General features: G+C 41.9%; 1 protein-coding gene across 1 annotated transcript in view; it reads left to right on the top strand.

Moving 5' to 3' along the window:
- The window catches only part of MTNR1A (melatonin receptor 1A), a 329285-nt gene that overhangs the window by 210696 nt on the left and 96021 nt on the right, over positions 1–22568 (top strand). The gene's annotated exons all lie outside the window — the stretch shown is intronic.

The following is a 22568-nucleotide window of genomic DNA, read 5'->3' as shown; positions in this document are numbered from 1 at the left end:
TTTAGCACCCACACCTAACCCAAGTAAATTTAGATGGCGGTTAAACAAATCCTTAATGAGCAACCTAAAGATTAGGGAGAAGATATCGGATTTACTTAAGGAATATTTTTCTATCAATAAAATACCCGAAAGTTCAGATCAGTCGCTTTGGGACGCCCATAAACCTATTAGAGGTCACTTCATTAGCCTGGGGGCATTCCTTAAAAAAGAAAGAAACAAAAAAATAGATTCCTTAAATAGTAGGATTTATTCCTTAGAAAAGATACATAAAAAATCCCTATTAGAGTCCCACTTTATGGAACTTTCATCCCTAAAAGCAGAACTGAAATCCCTATTACAACAGTCTACCGCCAAATACTTCTTAAACTCTCAACACAAGTTCTATGCACATGGGGACAAAGCGTCTAAATTTATGATGCAAAGAATAAAAGATAGAAGATCCACAAACTATATACACCAACTAGAATCCCCCCAAGGTGTTCCCTTGTTTTCTTCAAAACTTATAGGAACTCAATTCCGCACATTTTATGAAGCACTATATAACCTTCCTCCTAACTTGAATCCAGAAACCCACTCCTTGCATCCTTCCTGGATTCAATCTCCTTGCCTACTTTAACACCTGAAAATAAACTTAAAGGGTTTCTGTCACCCCATTAAACCGTTTTTTTTTTTTCTTTAATAATAATCCCTATAGTGCGATCTCATGATACATAATCAAATTAATAATTTTGGTTCAGTAGATTTTGCTAAAAAACGATTTTTAAAATATGCTAATTACCTTGCTACCAGCAAGTAGGGCGGCTACTTGCTGGTAGCAGCCGCATCCTTCGATGGTAATAACGCCCCCTCGGCATGCTGATTGACAGGGCCAGGCGTCTTCTCTTCCGGGTGTATGCGATGACGTCATCGACGCAGGCGCATTGAGGATGGAGCGGTCGAGCAGAGCGGCCGCCTCTCAGTGCGCCTGCGCCGATTGAAGCCAGGTACGGTGCAGGCGCGAGATTTCAAATTCTAACAGCGCCAGCAGAGAAGGATTACCTTCCCTGGCCCTGTCAATCAGCATGCCGAGGGGGCGTCATTACCATCGGAGGATGCGGCTGCTACCAGCAAGTAGCCGCCCTACTTGCTGGTAGCAAGGTAATTAGCATATTTTAAAAATCTTTTTTCAGCAAAATCTACTGAACCAAAATTATTAATTTGATTATGTATCATGAGATCGCACTATAGGGATTATTATTAAAGAAAAAAAAAAAAACGGTTTAATGGGGTGACAGAAACCCTTTAAGTTGGCCTCCCAGTTTACCTTAGAGGAATTGACTAAGACACTAGCTCAATCCCCGCATGGTAAGAGCCCAGGCCCGGATGGGTTCCCAGTGCTCTATTATAAGACTTTCCAACAAGTGGTTCTCCAGCATCTGCTCTCAGTCTGCAACATGACTTTACAGGGGAAACATTTATCCAGATATATGACAATGGCCCACATAACCTTAATCCCCAAAGAAGGGAAAAACCCCAAACATTGCGCAAGCTATAGGCCCATCTCACTTCTTAATATTAACCTTAAATTACTTGCGAAAATGTTGGCTAACCGCCTTGCGACCCTTCTTCCCTTACTTGTACATGGGGATCAGGTGGGTTTTGTCAAAGGAAGAGAGGGTAGAGATAACACGGCTAGAGTCCTAAACGTGATATACTATTCTGTTTTACGGTCTAAGCCGCTGCTTCTTTTAAGCACGGATGCAGAAAAAGCATTCAATAGAATTGGCTGGGTATATCTGAAACAAATCTTGTTGGGGTTTGGCCTGCCTGATCCCTTTGTACAAGCTACTTTCGCAATGTACTCCCAAGCTTCAGCATCAGTATTGATCAATGGAGACCTAACCGACCCTTTTAGAATACAAAATGGCACCCGTCAGGGATGTCCCATTTCACCCTTACTTTTTGTTTTAGCCTTGGAACCCCTTCTTGCTAGACTGAGAGCAGACCGGGACATCCATGGAGTCGTGCTGGGAGACCAAAACCACAAACTTGCGGCTTTCGCAGATGACATAATGATTATGACATCCAACCCCTGTACTTCGCTCCCCTTAATCCAAAAACATCTAGATACGTACAGACTTTTATCAAACTTTAAAATAAACAAACAAAAATCCCTAGTGAAGTGTGTGAAGATATCCCATAGAAACCAATTGAACCTAAAAGAAAACTCTCCCTTCGACTGGTCATCTCCATATATCACTTACTTGGGAGTCAAGATAAGCCCCAATCCGTCTGAACTATTTGCACTTAACTACTTGCCCCTCTTACAATCCATCACTACTGACATAAATAGACTAAATATCCCTACTATATCTTGGTTTGGTCGTAAAAACCTTTTGGCTTCACTAATTTTACCTCGCCTTACTTATCTCCAACAGGTTTTACCCATCCCAGTCCCTAAGTCTTATTATGTCTCCCTCAGAAAACTTTTTAGTTCGTTTATTTGGACCCAAAAAAAGCCAAGACTCTCTTATTCCTTACTAACACACCCTAAGCATTCAGGAGGCATAGCTTTCCCAGACCCTGAAACATATGGCAGGGCTGTCTTGATATCCAGAGCTATAGATTGGCTCAGAACACCCAATCTTAAATCTTGGGTAGCGATGGAGCAAGAACTTGTAGGTCAAACCTTTCGGTCTCTTCTGTTAGGGAACTCCAGTCTGAATAAAATCCCCTCCTGTTCCTATCCAATAATACAAGCTACCCTTAATGCTTGGAAATATCTCCAATCCTCACATTGTGCAATACCCTTCCCATCACCAACTCTGTCAGTGGGAGATGTTTTAGGTACTTCTCTTCCAGTAATAAGAGACTGCACTCCACGTGACATTAGAGAATCTGCTATATCAATTTTTGATCTTCATCAGTCTGAAAACACCCTCCCCTCAGTCAAAGAGATCCAAACTAAACTGAACCCTCTATAGTCCAATATTGTAAATCTTGGATCCAATGATTGTGAACATCCAAAGACTTGTTTGCAATAAGTCTATTCGTTTTTTACTTTCATATTGAGACAACATTAATATGCTTTGCAGTTATTCAAATAGTCGCGGCGGCGTCCCGCCAAAGCGACGTGAATGGCAGCAACTCACTGCTGAAAAGCTTGCAAGCGAATTAAGTCCATTACCTTTGTATCGACCAAGTGTTCGTCCGAAATAATCACAAGAGCCTTCAGGTATACTTACTCCCAGGATCTGCCTTTAGATATTTGTAGCAGTATTCAATCAGGAGATTAAAGCCGGCTCTCTGTTCGGTTATGGTCGATTTAATGGTAAGGTAGGTTTTTTCAGTACAAAGATGGGGTGTAGCACCAGACGCGTTTCGGGGTCCAACCCCTTCCTCAGTGGTATGCTTCACCCCATCCATAACCCCTCTTTTATACTGGATGTTACTTGTTTAACTTGGTCTCAATCCAATCTTTATTTCCTGTCTGTCGGTACTCAGGTGTTCCACATTGTGTCACAATCACAAAGAGAGATGTCAGATGTGGAAACTAAAAAATACTTTTGCTGACTTTTGCAATACATCATATTTCTGCAATTTCACCCAGTTATATACTTTAAATTTCTACATCCATTAATGCAAAAAACGCATCTGGACACCATGCGTTTTTAATGCGGTTTCCATGCGTTTTTCGCATTTTCACTTAAATAAAGGTACATATTGCCCATCAACAATATATATTAATTTTAAAACATTAAGAACAATATCAAATACCATTTCTGTCTGTGATACTCTGGTATTCCACATTATATCACAATCACAAAAAGAAATGTCATATATGGAAACTAAAAAATAAAATATCATATGTGGAACCTAAAAAATGCTTTTGCTGGCTTTTGCAATTCATCACATTTCTGCAATTTCACCCAGTTATATACTTTAAATTTCTGCATCTATTGATGCAAAAAACGCATATGGACACCATGCGTTTTTGATGCGTTTTTGATGCGGTTTCCATGCGTTTTTTTTTTGATTTTTTTTTTTTTTTTTTTGCATTTTCACTTAAATAAAGGCACATATTGCCCATCCACAATATATATTAGTTTTAAAACATTAAGAACAATATCAAATACCACTAAAAGTCTCTATTACAACTTTAAAAGGGAAATATAGACAGGATTATAATCTACCAAATGACTCCTAAATAAATATGTTAAAATGCACAAATTCTATAAAACTGTCAATATAGACATAAAAGATATAAAAATGATTCATGTTAATACGAGGGATGTGTTATGGGGGGCGCCCACGTCTAGAGGAAAAACCGACTGTAATATAAACAGTCAGTTAAACGTCGAAACGTCGGCGCCCACCAATTACTTATAAGAATCCAAAGAGTTCAAACTCTGCATTGAGTCCTCTTGGTATCAGAGTATCGAATTCAAAGATTCGCTTGGTTTCAAGTCTCGACATCCTTTCAATATGGTTGCCACCTCTCCATTCTTTCTCCACTTTATCAATGGCTAAAAACCTCAAACCTGGGGGATCCTGATTATGTGTAATTTTAAAGTGGTATGATAGCGAATGGTTCTCAAATCCCTTCCGTATATTATTTATATGCTCCGAAATACGTTTTTTTAAAGATCTTTTAGTTCTGCCTATGTATAATAATTTACACGGGCATTCCATAGCGTAAATAACATTCTCTGAATTGCACGTTAGACAATCCTTTATTAGATGACGATGATTGTTATTAATGGACACCAATTCGTTTGTTCTTTTTTGGAAAGATGTTAGTTTGCAGTTCCTACAGGTACCACACCTAAACAAGCCCTGTAGACCTATCCAACTTGAAATGGTGGATTCCCTATTTAATTGTTTTTTCACCGTAGGGGCCACTTTTATACTTAAATTAGGTGCCTTTGTAAAGGTGATTTTTGGATTTACCGGCATTAAGGTTCCTATAATCTTGTCCTTTTGTAACAAATGCCAATGTTTGGTCACAATTTGTCGTATTTTTTTATAATCGTCACTAAAGGGCAAGATTAAACGTAATATTTATTGGGGAGGGTCCACAGATTGTGTCTTCTCCCCAAAAAAGGATTTCCTATCCATATTGTTAACTTGCTCCAATGCTTTATCCAAAATTCCTGTGGGGTAGTTCTTCTCCAAAAATTTATCTCTCATCTCGTCAACCTCCAACTTATATTGGGTTTCCAATGTGCAATTCCTCTTAATTCTTCGGAATTGTCCTTGTGGGATATTTGATAACCAGCTAGGCAGGTGACAACTGTTAAATAAGATGTAACTGTTTTTGGCGGTAGGTTTAATGAAAGTACTGCATACTATATCTTGATTCACAATGCTAATATTCAAGTCCAGGTATTCCACTTTTTCCTGGCTTGTTACCCCTGTGAATTTGAGGTTTCTATCATTAGAATTAATATCTTTCAAAAATAATTGTAGACTCTCATTACCACTTTGCCAAACAAACAGGATGTCATCAATATAGCGTTGCCAGAGCACCAGGTCCGTCCCCAGCTTGGGCTGTATGATCTGCCGTTCCCACTCTGCCATAAACAAATTGGCATAGCTGGGGGCGAACCTGGTGCCCATGGCGGTCCCCTGTGTTTGTAAGTAAAAATTCCCCTCAAAATTAAAATAATTGTGATTTAAAATGAAGTCTATCCCTTCAATTATAAACTCAATTTGTTCCACTCCTAGTCTACCTTCCAATGTAAGTTGGGACCTAACAGCCTGTTTGCCCTTATCATGCTCTATTATTGTATATAGAGATTGTATATCCAAGGATCCCATAGTCCAGGTGTCCTTAAATTTCAATTTCTCAACTATTTGAATAATTTGTGTGGTGTCTTTTGTATATGACTCTATTTTTTGAACCCTGGGCTGCAACATTTGATCTATATACTGAGATAAATTTGACGTAAGGGATCCTATTCCTGACACTATAGGTCGGCCTGGAGGATTTTCTTGGTCCTTGTGTACTTTTGGTACACAATAAAACATAGGTATACGCGGAGTTTTATTCAATAAAAATTTGTGTTCCTCATCTGTTAAAAGTCCTTTCTTAAAAAGTATTTCCTTAAAAATCCAGTTACAAGAGATATCGATAATGGTGACCAATATGTACATACAACTTGTAAAAATAGGTCCAAGAAATACCCAAGAAACGAGATCAGTCACGAAATGGCAAGTTTTAAAAAATGCGTAGAAAGCGATATACGGAAAATAAAGAATAGCACCAAATATAGACGGAATAATTTGACAAATGATGAAATAAAAGCTCTAAAAACTTTACAGAAAGAGGAAAATATAGTAATACGTCCAGCGGATAAGGGAGGATCCATTGTGATCCAGGACATTCAGAAATATAACACAGAATGTCTCAGACAGTTACAGGATACAAATACATACTGTAGACTACCAAGTGACCCTACTAACCAATTTTATTTAGAACTTTTAGCATTTTGTAATAGAGGTTATAAGAAAGGACTTTTAACAGATGAGGAACACAAATTTTTATTGAATAAAACTCCGCGTATACCTATGTTTTATTGTGTACCAAAAGTACACAAGGACCAAGAAAATCCTCCAGGCCGACCTATAGTGTCAGGAATAGGATCCCTTACATCAAATTTATCTCAGTATATAGATCAAATGTTGCAGCCCAGGGTTCAAAAAATAGAGTCATATACAAAAGACACCACACAAATTATTCAAATAGTGGAGAAATTGAAATTTAAGGACACCTGGATTATGGGATCCTTGGATATACAATCTCTATATACAATAATAGAGCATGATAAGGGCAAACAGGCTGTTAGGTCCCAACTTACATTGGAAGGTAGACTAGGAGTGGAACAAATTGAGTTTATAATTGAAGGGATAGACTTCATTTTAAATCACAATTATTTTAATTTTGAGGGGAATTTTTACTTACAAACACAGGGGACCGCCATGGGCACCAGGTTCGCCCCCAGCTATGCCAATTTGTTTATGGCAGAGTGGGAACGGCAGATCATACAGCCCAAGCTGGGGACGGACCTGGTGCTCTGGCAACGCTATATTGATGACATCCTGTTTGTTTGGCAAAGTGGTAATGAGAGTCTACAATTATTTTTGAAAGATATTAATTCTAATGATAGAAACCTCAAATTCACAGGGGTAACAAGCCAGGAAAAAGTGGAATACCTGGACTTGAATATTAGCATTGTGAATCAAGATATAGTATGCAGTACTTTCATTAAACCTACCGCCAAAAACAGTTACATCTTATTTAACAGTTGTCACCTGCCTAGCTGGTTATCAAATATCCCACAAGGACAATTCCGAAGAATTAAGAGGAATTGCACATTGGAAACCCAATATAAGTTGGAGGTTGACGAGATGAGAGATAAATTTTTGGAGAAGAACTACCCCACAGGAATTTTGGATAAAGCATTGGAGCAAGTTAACAATATGGATAGGAAATCCTTTTTTGGGGAGAAGACACAATCTGTGGACCCTCCCCAATAAATATTACGTTTAATCTTGCCCTTTAGTGACGATTATAAAAAAATACGACAAATTGTGACCAAACATTGGCATTTGTTACAAAAGGACAAGATTATAGGAACCTTAATGCCGGTAAATCCAAAAATCACCTTTACAAAGGCACCTAATTTAAGTATAAAAGTGGCCCCTACGGTGAAAAAACAATTAAATAGGGAATCCACCATTTCAAGTTGGATAGGTCTACAGGGCTTTTTTAGGTGTGGTACCTGTAGGAACTGCAAACTAACATCTTTCCAAAAAAGAACAAACGAATTGGTGTCCATTAATAACAATCATCGTCATCTAATAAAGGATTGTCTAACGTGCAATTCAGAGAATGTTATTTACGCTATGGAATGCCCGTGTAAATTATTATACATAGGCAGAACTAAAAGATCTTTAAAAAAACGTATTTCGGAGCATATAAATAATATACGGAAGGGATTTGAGAACCATTCGCTATCATACCACTTTAAAATTACACATAATCAGGATCCCTCAGGTTTGAGGTTTTTAGCCATTGATAAAGTGGAGAAAGAATGGAGAGGTGGCAACCATATTGAAAGGATGTCGAGACTTGAAACCAAGCGAATCTTTGAATTCGATACTCTGATACCAAGAGGACTCAATGCAGAGTTTGAACTCTTTGGATTCTTATAAGTAATTGGTGGGCGCCGACGTTTCGACGTTTAACTGACTGTTTATATTACAGTCGGTTTTTCCTCTAGACGTGGGCGCCCCCCATAACACATCCCTCGTATTAACATGAATCATTTTTATATCTTTTATGTCTATATTGACAGTTTTATAGAATTTGTGCATTTTAACATATTTATTTAGGAGTCATTTGGTAGATTATAATCCTGTCTATATTTCCCTTTTAAAGTTGTAATAGAGACTTTTAGTGGTATATGATATTGTTCTTAATGTTTTAAAACTAATATATATTGTGGATGGGCAATATGTGCCTTTATTTAAGTGAAAATGCAAAAAAAAAACAAAAAAAAAACGCATGGAAACCGCATCAAAAACGCATCAAAAACACATGGTGTCCATATGCGTTTTTTGCATCAATAGATGCAGAAATTTAAAGTATATAACTGGGTGAAATTGCAGAAATGTGATGAATTGCAAAAGCCAGCAAAAGCATTTTTTAGGTTCCACATATGATATTTTATTTTTTAGTTTCCATATATGACATTTCTTTTTGTGATTGTGATATAATGTGGAATACCAGAGTATCACAGACAGAAATGGTATTTGATATTGTTCTTAATGTTTTAAAATTAATATATATTGTTGATGGGCAATATGTACCTTTATTTAAGTGAAAATGCGAAAAACGCATGGAAACCGCATTAAAAACGCATGGTGTCCAGATGCGTTTTTTGCATTAATGGATGTAGAAATTTAAAGTATATAACTGGGTGAAATTGCAGAAATATGATGTATTGCAAAAGTCAGCAAAAGTATTTTTTAGTTTCCACATCTGACATCTCTCTTTGTGATTGTGACACAATGTGGAACACCTGAGTACCGACAGACAGGAAATTAGGATTGGATTGAGACCAAGTTAAACAAGTAACATCCAGTATAAAAGAGGGGTTATGGATGGGGTGAAGCATACCACTGAGGAAGGGGTTGGACCCCGAAACGCGTCTGGTGCTACACCCCATCTTTGTACTGAAAAAACCTACCTTACCATTAAATCGACCATAACCGAACAGAGAGCCGGCTTTAATCTCCTGATTGAATACTGCTACAAATATCTAAAGGCAGATCCTGGGAGTAAGTATACCTGAAGGCTCTTGTGATTATTTCGGACGAACACTTGGTCGATACAAAGGTAATGGACTTAATTTGCTTGCAAGCTTTTCAGCAGTGAGTTGCTGCCATTCACGTCGCTTTGGCGGGACGCCGCCGCGACTATTTGAATAACTGCAAAGCATATGACTGTTGTCTCAATATGAAAGTAAAAAACGAATAGACTTATTGCAAACAAGTCTTTGGATGTTCACAATCATTGGATCCAAGATTTACAATATTGGACTATTGAATATTTGCTGATTAATCGAATAATAGCCTTTGCTCTGTCGAATATTCATTATATTTATTTGATAATAACCTATTTATTCTACTGCATTCTTGATTGTTTTATGCATCAAATATATTTATATTATCAATAAAGCTCATCTTTGCTTAAAATACACGGTCGCAGCTATCCTTGAGTGCCCTGTTCACCTATATACGTATATGCTTTTCTAAATTGAGTGAGTGGCCTCAATTTACAAGAGCACCTGGTGTCGTTTGAGTGTTCTTAGTGCAACATCTTACTCAATTTTACATTTAAACTGAACCCTCGCAAACTGTTTTTACCTGCTATCCTATACCTTCACTCTTATGTTTCATTACACATTTCAAATAAGGACCAACTTAGACCCTTGGTTTGGGTTGAATCACTTTTCGCCCACCCTAATCCACCAAAAAAGTTAATTTCACAGTTATATAGAAAACTTAACGACTCCCCGTCACTAGTCAAACCAGCTTTCATTAGAAACTGGGAAAAAGATCGGAGTCTTGATTTCTCATTTTCTAACTTGCCAAAAATACTTCTATCTCCGCATAAGTCATCTCGCTGTGTGCGTATACAGGAAAATGGGTATAAACTCCTAACCAGATGGTACAGAACGCCAGACGTGACATCTCTTTATTCAGACACGGCGACAGACCAATGCTGGAGATGCCTTGAAGATAGAGGGTCGTTCTTTCACATATGGTGGTCCTGTCCCATAATCAAAAAATGGTGGCAATCCATATTTGATATAAGCAATTTGATTTGTCACACAAATATACAGATATCCCCGTCTTTAGCTCTACTCAATATAGATATCAATACAACACCCCCACACCCCTCCTTTCTATTCAGACAATTATTGATAGCTGCACGCCTATTAGTGCCTAAACTCTGGTTATCAACCTCTACTCCATCTTTGGAACAATGGAAATTGAAGGTTGACCAATTGTTTAGCTTTGAGGAGATTTCCTCTTGGGAAACACGTACTCACAACACATTTTCTAAACAATGGAGGTTGTGGTCTGAATATAGGTTCCCCAACCGAAATAGCTAAATTTACAACTATGCAAGCCTTCACTATCACAGGAATGTGCCCCGTGAAAGCCCCTCATGTAATTCGAAGGATTAGGAAAACTTCTACCACATGCTAGATATGCTGTAAAGGGAATTACTGTACCTACATTTGTTTATCTATCTATATGCGTACGTGATCCTATTCATAGAGATCTTGCCTTGATGTACAATGACGCCTATGTCATGCTTGATATATGATACATATATATGTACCTTGTTATACTATGTAATGTTTTATTACTTTAAATTAAAAAAATAAAAAATAAAAAATAAAAAAAACAGGTGCAAATTCTTCTATTATTCCTTGTCTCTTTGTAGCCTCTACTCTTGGTTTTTCCTCACAGTCACTGGTGGAGATCACTAATCGCTGTTTTCGCATTTACCACTACAGCAGCTTTTAAAGCACTGATACTGACTGAACATCAAAGAACACTACCCCATAAACTCTATTTGAAGAAAAGTGTAAGCAGAAAATGATGCTTAGATATGAGGATGTATTGTATATGCACAGAATGGCATTCCTGTACCTTTACAGTAAAGCACATTTAACACATTACTTTATTTCGTGAATATATTTCTAGGTCAAGATCCTTTTTGCGCAAAATCTACTAGTGTTAGGTTTAGGCCTCATGCACACGACCGTATGTATTTTGAGGGCCGCAAAAAATGGATCTGCAAAAAATACGGATGACATCGTGTGCATTTCGTATTTTGTAGAACGGAACAGCTGGCCCCTAATAGAACAGTCCTATCCTAGTCCATAATGCGGACAATAATAGGACATGTTCTAATTTTTGCGGAACAGAAATACGGACATACAGAAACAGAATGTACACAAAGTACCTTCCATTTTTTTGTGGACCCATTGAAATGAATGGTTCCGTATATAAACTGAACGGACACGGAAAGAAAATATGTTTGTGTGCATGAGCCCTTAATGTGTAGTTGCATTAAATGTGTTGTGTGCATATCTAAATATATTTTATTTTTTGCAGTGAAGGATATGCTTCGATTCATGTTACTATGAGTAAGTGCTCTTCAACAATGTTATTCATGCCATTCCCACCCGTCTTTGTGCTATCTGTGCATTATTTGTTCCTAAGAACAAAACAGAAGACTGGGGTGCTACCCTTGTATAAATCCGCCATTAAAGTATAACGTCCCCGATAAGACTAGGCTCCTTACCAGAAGGTGTTGTGCAATCCTGTACACAACACCAAATCAAAGCAATATTCCTCTGAGGTCAAGGAGAACCAGACCTTTCCACCAGCGCTTCCAATAGAGGCTGGAAGTAGAGTCACACAGAGAACACACAAAGACCAGGTTGAACAGGGCGCTGCACTGCATATTCTAAAAAATTATTATTATTTTGTTTTAAATTAATCAAATGTAAATAAAATACACAAGCTACATGTTTCAGCAATTGTCCACTGCCTTCTCAGACTTTTTTTAGGTAGATACAAACTGACTACATCTTCTTGAACCTGAAATAGCAGTCTTTGGCACATATAACGGTTCAGTTTTTTTTACAGGACTGTTATTCATGACAGGACTTTTTTTTCCGTCATGAATAACAGAAAAAAAGCAGAACCGTTATATGTGCCCATAGACATGTATTAAGACTGAGCAAAAAGGAATGCCTCCTAAATGTTTCCGTTTTGCATTCCATCCTAAAATTTGTTATATTCCATTACAACTTTGCTATAATGGAACTCCATAATAGAATTTATAACGTGAATGCGAACCCGCCCTAAATTATATTGTCATTCCTAAGGTTGTTCCCACGTTCATCAAGTCCGTTGATTAGCTACAAACACTGAGTTTCCAGGCTCTGCGTTTGACCTCTTTGGCACCACGTTTGCTAAGCACCAATCCTATAGAATGCTCCCTGTCAATATAGACTCCTTAAATATCAGAAATAAGGGTCTGTCTATTACATTGCTTAATTCTCATAGGATACGTATGCCATCTGGTACAGTCGATTTTATCTATTTTAATATTTTTAAGATGCCTCTGCACTTCTGATGGAGCTTTGGTGCTTTTATTTGTCTTTTACATATTTATATATATTTTTCCTTATATTTTGTCAAGGCTTTCTCGCTACCTTCCTGTTTTAGTGACTTAAATGCTTTCTTTTTGTCATTTTATTGCTTTCTTTACATTTCTATTTATCTACATTGGGTTATTTTTCATGTTCTTTACTCATTTATTCTCTTAAAGTATGTACCTCTCAAAATTAAAGTTTGGATGACTTAAAAAATACCCCATTTTGTGGCTGTACTTTTATTTTTTAAAGGGTTTCTGTCACCCCACTAAAGTGATTTTTTTTTTTTGGGCTAGTTAAATTAGTTATATAGCGATATATTAAAATATAATAGTGTTCCTTACTTTGATCCAGCAGTTTAGTCAAAAAACGAAGTTTTATCATATGCAAATTCGGTCTCTACCAGCAAGTAGGGCGTCTACTTGCTGGTAGCTGCTGCAGAAATCCGCCCCCTCCTCTTGTTGATTGACAGGGCCAGCCGGGATCTCCTCCTCCGGCCAGCCCTGTCGGCATTTCAAAAATCGCGCGCCCGTGTTGAATCTGCGCAGGCGCTCTGAGATGAGGAGGCTCGTCTCCTCAGAACTCCCTCAGTGCGCCTGCGCCGATGACGTCTTCTATTTCGATGATGTCATCGGCGCAGGCGCACTGAGGGAGCTCTGAGGAGACGAGCCTCCTCATCTCAGAGCGCCTGCGCAGATTCAACACGGGCGCGCGATTTTTGAAATGCCGACAGGGCTGGCCGGAGGAGGAGATCCCGGCTGGCCCTGTCAATCAACAAGAGGAGGGGGCGGATTTCTGCAGCAGCTACCAGCAAGTAGACGCCCTACTTGCTGGTAGAGACCGAATTTGCATATGATAAAACTTCGTTTTTTGACTAAACTGCTGGATCAAAGTAAGGAACACTATTATATTTTAATATATCGCTATATAACTAATTTAACTAGCCCAAAAAAAAAAAAATCACTTTAGTGGGGTGACAGAAACCCTTTAAGATGTTGACCCAGTTAGTGAGGCTGCTCTCTTAGCTGGTCAAATTTAGTTTTTTTGACATTAGGTATTTTTGTGCCTCCTTGAAGAAACACTCTTTTGAATGACAATTGAAAGGTTATTACTTTATGGTCATTATTTCCCAGGTGTCCCCCAACCTGCACTTCTGTTGTTCTGTCAGGTCTATTAGTTAATACTAAGTCCAGTATGGCCGTCCCTCTAGTCGGGTCCTGAACCAGTTGGGAGAGGTAATTGTCTTTGGTTATTGCCAAGAATCTGTTTCCTTTATAAAATGTACAGGTTTCAGTTTCCAAGTCTATCTGGGTAGTTAAAGTCCCCCATAACTTAATTCTTCATTATGATATGCCGCATCATAATGATCTTTAGTAGTATATTTTCTGTGAACTCTTGTATGTTAGGTGGCTTATAACAAACTCCTCAGTATTTTATTGTTGTTTTTGCCTCCATGTACTTCTACCCACAGTGACTCCACATGTTCATGTCCCTCACTTATATCTTCCTGTAGTGTGGGCTTTAGACAGAACTTTACATAAATGGAAACCCCTCCCCCTCCCTGATTTGTAGCCCTGTATGTTAACTGCCCAGTCATAGCTATCAGCCAGCCATGTCTCAGTTATTCCCACTATGTCATAGTCCTCCTCAGACATCCCTAATTCCAGTTCACCAGTTTTACTAGTCAGGCTTCTAACATTAGTATATATATATATATATATATATATATATATATATATATAATGAAGAGCTTTTTGTATATTTTTTTACCCTACACCTTACTGTAACTTGTTAACTGTTCTAGTGCCTCCCTCTATTCCAGCTCCAGCTTCCTATAATGCAGTGCTTCTCAATTATTTTCTGTCATGCCCCCCCCTAGGAAGAAGAAAACATTTCGCGCCCCCCGCGCGACTGTAAATAGTATCATTTGTCTATAAAATTGTTATAATTACACCTCTGCATAACACTGTATCCTTATTAACGTATAAGAGAATGAAAAAAGAAAGAAATGTGGATCGGACACACACTTATGGGGGGATCTGTGGATGACGGACACTTATGGGGGGATCTGTGGATGACGGACACTTATGGGGGGATCTGTGGATGACGGACACTTATGGGGGGATCTGTGGATGACGGACACTTATGGGGGGGATCTGTGGATGACGGACACTTATGGGGGGATCTGTGGATGACGGACACTTATGGGGGGGATCTGTGGCTGGCACTGTTATATATGTGCCATCCACAGACCCCCCCACCCCATAACAGTGCCATCCACAGACCCCCACCCCTTAACTGTGCCATCCACAGATTCCGTGTGCCCGCCGCCGCCGTTTAAAGTTATTAAACATGCCCCCCTCACTCCTAATAGTACCGTATATCCGAATTTCTTCTGTATAATGCCGGCAGGCGGGCCGGGCGGCCGGCGCCTCCCTCAGTGACGTCACTTGTCTGCGCCGCCTGTTTCATTCATAAAGCAGGCGGCGCAGGCACGTGACATCACTGAGGGACGCGCCGGCCGCCCGGCCTGCCTGCCGGCATTATACAGAAGAAATTCAGATATACGGTACTATTAGGAGTGAGGGGGGCATGTTTAATAACTTTTAATTCAATAATACATTTTATATTAGTATACCGGAGGGAGCGGTGGGGCGGGGCTATAGTACAGTGACCGCACCGCCCCACCGCTATTGCCGGCCCCCAGCTCCTCCTCCCAGTCCCTCCCCCGGCCCCCGCTCCGTACATCGCGTCCAGCGCCTGCGCCGGCCTCTGATGAGACGGGAGATGAGCGCTTCCACAATGGAAGCGCTCATCTCCCTGCCGCATATTACACTGCGAGCTGTCGGTCGCCCGGCGCCCCTGTTGCTATGGTGCCCTGTGCGGCCGCACAGCCCGCACACCCCAAAGGCCGGCCCTGAACGAGCCCCCCTTTACGGAGCCTGGCGCCCCCCCTGGGGGGCTCGCCCCACTATTTGAGAAGCACTGCTATAATGTAATTACCCTCCCCAGTCCCTAGTTTAAACACTCCTTCAACATTCAAGCCCTCTTCTCCCCCAAAACACCTGCACCTTCCTCATTGAGGATAGAGCCTGTAGCCGAGCGAGAAATTGGCCACGTTTTTCAGGAACCCAAACTCCTCCTTTCTACACCAGTTCTTGAGCCACTTGTTAATCTTCCTAATCTCCCGCTGCCTTTCTGGCATAGCTCGTGATATAGGTAGCATTTCAAAGAATTTGACTGTTTTAAACAGCAGGCATGTGGGACTAATGTATGCGATTGCCGATAACATTAAACGTCTCAGATACCATGGTCAAAGGTTAGCAGGGTCGGCGCCACTTGTAAGGTGACCTAGGCAGCCGCTTAGGGCGCAATTTACCAGGGGGCGCCAGAACCGTGCGGTTAAAAAAAACAACACATTGATTAAGTGGCCCGCGGCTCCCCTCATGCTGCACCACCGCTCTAGTAAGCAGGGCCGCAACTAACTATAGGCAGGAGTCGGACACGTGTCACCCGGAGATGAGCGCTTCCATTGTGGAAGCGCTCATCTCCAGTCATCTGTATCGCCGTCCTCAGGACAGCGATACAGATGGCTGTGCAGCAGGGCAGGGGAGGGAGAGGTGTGTCCTTTCCCCTTTCTCTGATAGGCTGCTGGCACTAGGCCGGCAGCCTATCAGAGGCTGATGCAGGCGGCGCGATGACGTCATCGCACCGCATGAGCCATACAGCACGGGACACAGGCCGGAAGAGGCCTGCATCGCTGACATGGAGGTAAGTATAAATTTTTTATTTTTTTTGTCAATACTGGTGGCTACTGGGCTGGCACATGATGGGGGGCTCTGGCTACTGGCACATGATCAGGGGGCCTATGGCTACTGGGACATGATAGGGATGGGGGCCCTATGGCTACTGGCACATGATAGGGGGGCCCTATGGCTAATGGGACATGATAGGGGGCCCTATGGCTACTGGCACATGATAGGGGGGCCCTATGGCTACTGGCACATGATAGGGGGGCCCTATGGCTACTGGCACATGATAGGGGGCCTATGGCTACTGGCACATGTTGATGAAGGGCTCAGGCTACTGGCACATGATATGGGGGGCTCTGGCTACTGGTACATGATATAGGGGGGCTCTGGCTACTGGCACATGATATAGGGGGGCTCTGGCTACTGGCACATGATATAGGGGGGCTCTGGCTACTGGCACATGATATAGGGGGGGCTCTGGCTACTGGCACATGATATAGGGGGGGCTTTGGCTACTGGCACATGATATAGGGGGGCTCTGTCTACTGGCATATGATATAGGGGGCTCTGGCTACTGGCACATGATATGGGGGGACTCTTGTTACTGACACCTGATGGTGGGGGGGGCTCTTATTACTGGCACATGATTGGGGGGCATCTATGAGGGCACATTTTACTGGCACATTATTGGGGGACATCTATGGGGGCACTTTTTACTGGTACATTGGGGGCACTTCATACTGGCACATTATTGGTGGGCACTATAGGGGCATCTACTGAGGCCACAAAGAATGGCTATTTTATATGGGGGCTCTGTATAGGGGAATTTTATACAGTGACACATTATGGTGGGTAATATGGGGAAGGTGGGAGAGGAGTACTATGGGGTCATCTACGGGGGCACTGAGAAGGGGCATTTTATACTTACAAATTATGGGGGATACTGAGGGCATCTACTGGGGCACTATATATGGGGCATTTTATACTGGTACATTATGGGGGGCACTAGGAGGGAGGGGGGAGAGGAGCACTATGGGGGCATTTACTGGTGGCACTATATAGGGGTATTTTATACTGGCATATTATGGGGGCACTATGGGGACATTAGCTCAAGTGGGGGCATTACAAGGGGGTATTTTTTGCACTGTCACATTATAAGGAGAATTATTTCTACTGGGGGGGGCATTATGGTGGGCTTTATTACTCCCCCATGGTATGACCCCTAGTAGCAGCACCAGCCTCTCCTTGCTCTGCTATCCCTCTGCCCCTTCTCCAAATCCTTATTATGAAATCTTTCTCATTAGGATAAAACACATCAGCTCCGCCGAGCCCCCCAGTCAAAGTGTTGAAGTGGTGTCCGAAATCCCCAAGGGTCAAGCCAAGTAACTGTAAGTTTTCATATGAAATATGTTTATGTTATACACATATAGCATACACTGTGCCCCACAATATACAGTTTCTTCTGTGAAAGTCATCAAGTGTCATGGGGGGGGGGGGGCCTTATTGTTTTTCGCCCCAGGCTTGTTTCTTTAGCTATGGTTTAAGTTATGGTAGTTATTCTCCACCATTCTTAGGGTACTTTCACAGTTGCGGCAGGACGAATCCAACAGGCTGTTCACCATGTCGGATCCGTCCTGCGGCTATTTCGCTGTGCCGCCGGACCGCCGCTCCGTCCCCATTGACTATAATGGGGGCGGGGCGGAGCTCCGGCGCAACACGGCGGTGCACGGCAAAAGGCCGCCGGACTAAAATTACTGCATGTCAGGCTTTTTAGTCTGGCGGCTTTCACCGTGCACCACCGTGCTGCGCCGGAGCGCCGCCCCCGTCCCCATTATAGTCAATGGGGACGGAGCGGCGGTCCGGCGGCACGGCGAAATAGCCGCAGGAAGGATCCGACATGGTGAACAGCCTGTTGGATCCGTTCTGCCGCAAGTGTGAAAGTAGCCTTAATAGGGGGCTTTATTGCAACATATAACTCTCTTTTAATTTAAATGCTGAGAAACGAGTGGAACATATGTAATGTTATGATATGGGCAGATCATCTGATAAGGGGGGGCGGCAATTTTTATCTTGCCTAGGGCGGCAAAAATCCTTGCACCGGCCCTGTAGGTTAGAAACTGGGAAAGCACACTTCCTGCCGTGCATCGGCTCCTCCTAGCGAGGATTAGAGATGTCGCGAACATAAAATTTTCCATTCACGAACGCGAACTTCCGCGAATGTTCGCAAACGGGCGAACCGCCATAGACTTCAATAGACAGGCAAATTTAAAAAAACCACAGGGACTCTTTTTGGCCACAATAGTGATGGAAAAGTTGTTTCAAGGGGACTAACACCTGGACTGTGGCATGCCGGAGGGGGATCCATGGCAAAACTCCCATGGAAAATTACGTAGTTGATGCAGAGTGTGGTAAGTTGAATTTGCAATGCGATTAATATATCCTGCATTAATCGCATCGCGATTACAACTTAGATCTGAGTTCCTAATGGTTGTATTGCTAGAATTGACGAATATAACTAATATAGCACTATATTCTCAATCTTCATTATATTCTAGCAATACAACCATTAGGAACCCAGCTCTAAGTTGAATTTGCAATGTGATTAATATAACCTGTATTTATCCCATTGCGATTACAACTTAGTCAAATTTGTGACACTGCAGCTTCAGAATGAATCTAAGATGGATGCTGTCCTTGCTTTTTGATAGAAGGTGGGAGGGTCTGGGAGGGAGGGTATGCTGCTGATTGGCTGGAATATGTCTGCTGACTGTGAGGTACAGGGTCAAAGTTTGCTCAATGATGATGTATAGGGGCGGACCGAACATCGCAACGGGAACGGGAACAAGCTATGTTTGCCGGGAACTGGCCGCCGGCGAATAGTTCGGGACATCTCTAGCGAGGATCAGGGTAGCTGGAGTGTGTGGCAGCCTCCATCCTCCAGCGCTCCATCGGAACATAGTGTATTTCTGGTTGATTTCAAAATCTAATGCATTAGAGTCTATGAAAAGCAATCTGATGATTGCTTGTTATAATTCCTTATGGGAACTATTAAAAAGTGTAAAAAAAAAATGTTTTTAAAAAATAAAGAAATATAAAATTTCAAATCACCCTCCCTTCCCCCCAAATCAAAATCAACATACATAAACAATAAAAAAAAATAAACATCATGGGCATTGCTGCGTGTGAAAACGTCCATACTATTAAACTCTAAAAATATTTATCCATATGGCAAATGGTGAAACTGGAAAAAAGTCAAAATGGCCAATTTTCCGTTTTTTGTTTGTTCACCTCCCACAATTTTTTTTTATAAAAAGTGATCAAAAAGTCATGCACACCCCAAATTGGTATCAATAATACAGATCTCCTCCCAAAAAATGAGCTCTCATACCGTTGCATAAAAATAAAAATAAAAGGTATGGGGGTCAGAATATGGTGATGCAAAGAAAAACATTTTTTTTCAAAAGTTAGATTTTTTTTTATACCACGTATGTGGTATCATTGTAATCCTAGTGATCCCGAGAGTGAAGGCAACAGTTCAGTTTTACCACATAGGAAACCCCATAAAAACAAAATTGTGCTTTTTAATAAAAAAAATTTCATCACATTTGTATTTTCTCCCCACTTCCCACTACATTTTAAGCAACCGTAAATGGTGCCATTAGAAAACATAACTTGTCCTGCAAAAAATAAGCCCTCATATGACTTTGTGAATGGAAAAAAAAAAAAAAAAGTTATGGCTTTTGAAAGGCTGGGAGTAAAAAAACTAAAACCAGAAGCTGAAATTTGTCTGGTTTTGAAGGGGGGGCAGCTTTTCCAGGGCAAACTCGGCCAGTTGCGGCCACAAATCCAGTTTGGCTGCCCAGTAGTCCAGTGGATCTGCAATGACAGCTGGCAGGGTGCACTCCAAGTATGCCACCACCTGCTGGTTCAGGTTCTGCTGTACGTCTAGCTGCTGGTGAGTCGTTTTTTCACTAGGCTGATGAAGAAAGCTGCTCATCAGCTACTGTAGACTCAGGCTGCTATTAATGTTGCTGGTAATTTTTCTGCCACACCACCCCTCCCCAGCAGCCATGGCAGTGTACCGTGAGTGCAGAGGGCCCCCCGGTCAGACCTGTGAGAGGATGGACGATGGCGCAAATAGGCAGCGGCCAACTGACTACATAGGATGTATCTATAGTAGTTCAGTTTGTCCTCCCTCTCAGCAGGTGTAAAAAAGGCCCCCATTTTGGACCGGTAGCGAGGGTCCAACAACGTGGAGAGCCAGAAGTCATCCCTCTGCCGAATGGTGACAATTCGGCTGTCACTACGCAAGCAAGTGAGCATGCATCGGGCCATTTCTGCAAGTGACTTGGTGATACTCCCTGTCTCTATCTCCACTGCATACTGTCAGGGTGTGTGTGGGTCCTCTGCCTCATCTTCCTTGTTGCCCTGTAGCTCCTCCGGCTGCTCCTGCTCATCATCTCTTGTTACGTGTATAGAAAAACGACCCATTTCACTACACATTGCTTGTGCTCCAATGTCCTCCTCCAGTTCAGCCACCATAGGGCTCATGTGGCCGTGAAATCTAGACGCCATGTCTCCGGTGCCCTGACCAGCCAGATTTACCATCATCTGTTCCAGGACGTGAAGCAGTGGAATGACGTTGTTCATCGCATAGTCCTTGCGACTGACAAATAACGTGGCCTCCTCAAAGGGCCTGAGCAAATGGTAGGTGTCACGCATGAGCTGTCACTGGCTGAGATTGAAGTTACACAGGGAAGTACTCCTGTCCGCTTGGCCATTCTCTGTTCCTATAGTCGGTCCAACATATGGAGGGTGGAATTCCAACGGGTGAAAACATCGCATATCAGCCAATGTTGGGGGATGCTGTTCTGCCGCTGAAACTCAAGGAGGGTGTGCTTTGCGGTGTACGAGTGGCTGAAGTGCTTTTTGTCGTGTATTAGTGGCAAAAGTAAAATATATTTGCCGTTCAGCAGTGCAGTTATATGTTCTAAAGCCCTTTTTGTCGTGTATTAGTTGAAAAAGAAAAAAACAGGCACCCTCTGCTCTGAAGAGGGGAGGGTGCCTGGTTCATAGGAAAAGGTCAGAAAATGAGGGAAACACCACCTAAATGGTTCGGGAACAGCATGGGGAGGATGTCTGGATGCATCTTGGACTCCCAGGTTGCTGCTGGGAACGATGCTGTCCGAGTAGTACAGTAAAACACAAAAAAAGGCATTCAGTAGCGCTCTCATTCTGATCCAGCCAGATCAGGAGAGACCTTTTATTGTGGAGGTGGATGCGTCTGAGGACGGCGCAGGAGCAGTCCTTTTACAAGGTCCTGCTAGTCTAACTAACCTGAGACCGTGTGCATTCTTTTCCAGAAAATTTTCTCCCACCGAGAGAAACTACGACATAGGGAATCGGGAGTTGCTGGCCATTAAGTGGGCATTTGAGGATTGGAGGCATTTTCTGGAGGGGGCAAGGCATTGTGTAACTGTTGTCACTGACCATAAGAACCTTATGTTTCTCAAATCTGCTAAGAGGTTGAATCCCCGTCAGGCTAGATGGGCACTGTTTTTTACTCGTTTTGAATTCTCCATTACTTTCAGGCCTGGAAGTAAAAACGTGAAGGCTGATGCATTATCTCGGAGCTTCCATGCTTTTCAGCCTACAGAGGCACCGCCTGAATCCATCCTACCAGCAAATATCTTCGTAGCAGCCTTAACACAAGATATCTCGGCTCTCATTAAGGCTGAACAACATCTGGCACCGGCAACCACCCCAACAGATAAGTTGTTTGTTCCCATACAATTTTGTCTCCAGCTGTTGGGTGAGTGTCATGATTCTGCCTTTTGTGGACATCCTGGTTTTGAGGGCACTAGAGAGCTGGTTTCTAGATCCTATTGGTGGCCCACTCTATTTAGCGATGTCATGTCCTACGTGTCAGCCTGTGAGGTTTGTGCTAGGTCTAAGACACCTAGGACTCGCCCTGCTGGTAACCTACGACCCCTACCCATTCCCAGTAGACCCTGGTCCCATTTCTCAATGGACTTTATTACTGACCTGCCGCCGGCGGAGGGTAAGACTGTGGTTTGGGTAGTGGTCG

This window comes from Bufo bufo, chromosome 2 (assembly GCF_905171765.1).
Source record: "Bufo bufo chromosome 2, aBufBuf1.1, whole genome shotgun sequence".
Taxonomy (NCBI): Eukaryota; Metazoa; Chordata; class Amphibia; order Anura; family Bufonidae; genus Bufo; species Bufo bufo.
Note: the sequence above shows the minus strand (reverse complement) of the source record. Positions and strands in the feature narration are given on the sequence as shown.